Below are 4975 nucleotides of genomic sequence, written 5' to 3'. Positions count from 1 at the left end.
TCCATTTTGAGTTCATTTTTGTACATGGTTTAAAATAATGGTCCAATTGCATTCTCTTGCATGTGGATATCTAGTTTTTCCAATACCATTTCTTGAAGAGACTATTCTTTCACCAAGGTGAATTTTTGGCACCTTTGTTGAGATCAGTTATGTGTATATGTATGGGCTTATTTCTGGGTTCTCCATTTTATTCCACTGGTGGTTGTGTCTGTTTTTATGAAAGTACCATGCTGGTTTTTTTTTCTCCCCACAGTCCCTGCTTTATTCTCACTTGGTCATACACACACACACACACTCGCAAAATACCCAAACACCAGGAATTAGAAGGGCATAAAACAAGGGGCTTACAGGCTGAAAGAATATCCTAGGCTTCAGAACAAAACAAAACCAATCAACTATGGAACATTTCTTTGTTCAAAACACAAAGATATTTTGTTTCTAATGGGATGTAAGATTTCCTTAAAAAAGGAACGCTTTAGGGACAAAAACAAAGCTTCTTGTGTTGCCTGAGGCAGGGCCTGCTTTCTTTCCCTTGAAGGCCTTTTGCAAAATACTGATGCCAGCATTTGCTGGCCTCAATGTTCACCATCACCACTACCCCCACCTGCCATCTCAAAGTGCAGCACCCTGGGCCCACTGAGGACCACCAGTAGGGGCTACAGAGCATCCAGGATGTGGTCGATCTTGGTGACCAGCTCCTGTCGCTTTCTAGAGATGAGCTTCTCATTCTCGATGTACGTGTTTTTCTTGAGCTTGCCAGCAGCTGCTCAGCTTTCACCGCTGACTTCAGTACCAGCTCCTTGACCTGCGCATCCAGTTTCTGCATTTCACTCACTTTGTCGCACAGGTCAGAGCCCTCTGTCTTTAACCTGGACTGCAATAACGCAATCTCACTTGTCAAGGCCTTGTGTTCTGTCTCAAGGCTCTTCTTTCCACTATTGAGGGTGGACACGTCCCGGGACTGCTTGTACCTATTGACAGACTCGTCAAAGAGACCATAGAGACCTATTCTCCTGTTGACCGGGGTCGAGACTTGCTCTGTGATGCAGGCCAACTTCATCCTGGCTTCTGCGTGCTGGATCCTTTGTGATGGAAAAGTCCGGCCTGACATAGATGATGATAGTGAAGAACAAGATGTAAAAAGCAGCCACCACCAGCAGGCGCTCCTGCAGCAGGAGCACCTTGTTGAATGTGTAGTGGACCACAGTGTCCTGAATGTGCTGTTCTACCAGATTTTTCTTGTAGGCAACAATCACAGGGTGGCCAAATGTGTCCAAGTAGGTGTAGTGCAGTTCATCTGGGGCCCGGCTGATTTCATAGGGACTGTTGACTTGAATGTTCTTGGCCCCTTCAGGTAAGATGATCTTCAAGGTCAGAGAATCTATCACTTGCTCATCAAACATGTGGTCCACAAACCCCATCTTCAGTGCATACTGGTCACCCAAATTATAGAGGTGCTCATGGCTTGGGAAGTTGTTGGCTACAATGGGTCTTCCAACCTCCAAAAAGAGGGAAGCGAGGCCAAATTTCCATCTCTATGGAGTCATCCAAAATAAGGAGGTGGCTGGTGGAAACATTGCCAATCTCATCCCGGTAATAAACATCCTGGGCAGCAGCAGGGAGGATGGTCATAAAAGAATGGATGGAGGATACTCCACTGTCTGGCTGTCTCTGGTAATCATAGTGTGAAAAAGGCCCCTTAAGCACAGCCCCCGTGTGCTTCAAGTCCACATTTTCTTCCACGGCAATATTACCCCAGTGAAAGACCTCGTGACTCGGGTTATGCTGGTGATAGTCAGGAAGGGGCTATTGTTCTCATAATGTACTTTGAAAGTATGCTGACTATAGGCAGGGACTTCTCTGAAAGGTCTGTAATCTAGGAGGTCCTCAGAGCGTGTGGGGTTCCCCAACTTGGTAAAGGTCTCCACATTTCAGGAGGCAAGCTTCACACGCATCGTTTGTGTCTTCGCTGGTTAGGGAGAGTAGAAATAATGGTTCCCCTCAAACACCACAAACTGTTTCTCAGATTGGGTGACCTGGGTTGGATACAGCTGAAGCACATGGGTATAGACTGTTTCCACAACCACTGAAATCTTGGCCCCCAGATCGAGAGCAACTGGGAGCTTGACCGTGAAGAGTCTCCCATTTTTACCCTTAATTTTGGTTTCTCGTACTTCAAGACTGTTCTCTTCCTCATCTTCTCCCTTCACCTGCACGCCAAGGTGCGCCAGCCGGGCCTCGAGCTCGGGCTCCAGGGCCAGAAGGAAGGAGGCGGCGCCGGGCGCGGAGCCCCCTCCCCAAGTGCGCCAGGACCACCTCGGCCGTCATCTTGGCCGGCTGGTTGCTCAGATCCACCCCGCGCTTCACGTCCTCCTTGACCAACGGCAGTGCCTCTGGGGAGGTGCCACCCAGCGCTGGGGCCCAGGCCCCCGGTGGCAAGAGCCGGAGCAGGAACAGGCGGGCCGCGGACGCCTCCATGATTACTCTTTGATTAATACTGCTTTGTAGTATAGTCTGAAATCAGGAAGAGTGATGCCTCCAGCTTTGTTCTTTTTACTCAGGATTGCTTTTACTGTTTGGCATGTTTTGTGGTTTCATATGGCTATTTGGATTGTTTTGTCTATTTCTATAAAAAAATGCCATTGAGAGTTTGATAGGTGTTGCATTGAATCTGTAAATCTCTCTGGGTAGGTGGACATTTTAACAATGTTAATTCTTCTAATCCATGAACTTGTGATATCTTTCCATTTACTTGTGCCTTCTTTAATGTCTTTCATCTATGTTTTGTGGTTTTCAGTGTATACGTCTTCCCTCTCCGTGGTTAAGTTTATTCCTAAGTATTCTTTTTGATGCTAATATTACTGGGATTGTTTTCTTGATTTCCTTTTTGGATAGTTTGTTGTTACTGTATAGAAATGTAACTGATTTTTGTGTGTTGATATTGTATCCTGAAATTTTAAAGAATTTGTTGATTAGTTCTAGAAGTTTTTTGTGTGCATGTGGAGTCTTTAGGATTTTCTACACATAAGATTGATCATGCCATCTTCAAACTGGGATAATTTTACTTCCTCTTTTCCAATTTGGATGCCTTTATTTCTTTTTCTTACCTAATTGCTCTGTCTAGGATTTCCAGTACTATGCTGAATAGAAATGGTGAGAGTAGTTATTTTGCCTTATTCTGGATCTTAGAGGAAAAGCTTTTAGATTTATACTGTTGAGTATGATGTTAGCTATGGGGTTTTCATAGATAGTCTTTACTATGTTGAGGTAGATTCCTTCTGTACCTAATTTCTTGAGGGTTTTTAATCATGAAAGGGTGTTGAATTTTATCAAATGCATTTTCTGCATCTGTTGAAATGATCATGTGATGTTTATCCTTCACTATGTTAATGTGGTATATGAGATTGACAAGTGGATTTACATCAAACTAAAAAGCTTCCTCTTAGCAAAGGAAACAATCAACAAAATGAAAAGGCAACCTACAGAATGAGAGAAAATATTTGCAAACCATATATCTAATAAAGGGTTAATATCTAAAATATGTTAGGAATTCTTACAACTCAATAGCAAAAAAACCAAAAACAAAAAATCCAATTAAAAATAGCTAAAGGAACTGAATAGACGTTTCTCCAGAGAGGACATACAAATGGGCAACAGAAATATGAAACGATGCTCGGTATCACTAATCATTAGGGAAATACAAATCAAAACAACCATGCCATGACATTATCACCTCTCACCTGTTAGGATGGATATTATAAAAAAAAAAATATGTTGGCAAGGATGTGGAGAAAGTGAACCCTGTACATTATTGGTGAGAATTTGAATTGGTGTACCCACTATGAAAAAAAGTTTGGAGGTTCCTCAAAAACTTAATACTAGAACGACTATATGATCTAGCAACCCCACTTCTGGATGTGTATCCAAAGGAATTGAAATCAGGATCTCAAGGAAATATCTTCATTCCTATGATCATTGCAGTATTATTCTCAATAGCCAAGACATGGAAGCAACCTAAGTGTCCACCGACAAATGATTGGGTAAAGAAAATGTGGTACATACAGTGGAAGAAATCTTACCATTTGTGACAACGTGGATAAACCTGGAGGACATTATGCTGAGTGAAACAAATCCCACACATAGGACAAATGCTACATGATGCCACTTATATGAGGAATCTAAAATAGTCAAATTTATAGCAGCACAGATAAGAATGGTGCTCGCCAGGGACAGGGGGAGGGGTGGTGGAGGTGGAAGTATTGCTCAAAGGGTGCAAAGTTTCAGTTGTACAAAATGAGTAATCCTAGAAATGTGCTGTACAGTGTAGTGTCTGTAGTTATCAACGCTGTATTTTATACTTAAAATTTTGCTAAGCGAGTAAATCTTCTGTCACATGTTCTTATTCCTCTCCCCCTAAAGAAGTAATAATAAGTAAGAGAGGGTAGAAAGAAGTTGTTGGATGAGATGGATATGTTTATGGCGTAGATTATGGTGATGGGTTCACACGGTTCCAACACCTTAAGTGTATGTAGTAAATATATACCACTTTTTGTGTGTCAATTGTCACTTAAAGAAATGGTTTAAAAAATAATATTCTTAAAATGTTTTTCCTTAAGACTTAATTTGTGAAAAAACTTTTTAAAATGAGTGAGAATTAAAGCAAGGAATAAATACTTTCTCTTTTTATATGTTAACTCCAAAAGCACTAAAAATGAATTATAATTTGAAATTAAACATTTAATATTTATATTCAGCATAAAAATCAAATTTTACCCAAATGATTGCAGAATGTAGTATGTTTAGTTTTGCGAATAATCTCTAGAATACTACAGTGGAACATCCAAGGAAAATTTGACTCAAACATAAGCTAAACATAACAATACATAGGTCATAGGTTGTCTATTATTTATTGTTTATAGTAATCTAGATTTTGTTCAGCAGCACAATTCTGTACACAGCACATCTCCCAAATCCA

The 4975-nt window shown here is 41.1% G+C and overlaps 1 pseudogene; it reads right to left on the bottom strand.

The window, feature by feature from the left end:
• Window positions 1-584: 584 nt before the first annotated feature.
• Window positions 585-2478, bottom strand: LOC106845075 (dolichyl-diphosphooligosaccharide--protein glycosyltransferase subunit 1 pseudogene; annotated as a pseudogene).
• Between the last annotated feature and the right edge of the window lie 2497 nt (window positions 2479-4975).

This window comes from Equus asinus, chromosome 11 (assembly GCF_041296235.1).
Source record: "Equus asinus isolate D_3611 breed Donkey chromosome 11, EquAss-T2T_v2, whole genome shotgun sequence".
In the NCBI taxonomy this organism is placed as follows: Eukaryota; Metazoa; Chordata; class Mammalia; order Perissodactyla; family Equidae; genus Equus; species Equus asinus.
This window is presented reverse-complemented; position numbering and strand designations above follow the sequence as displayed.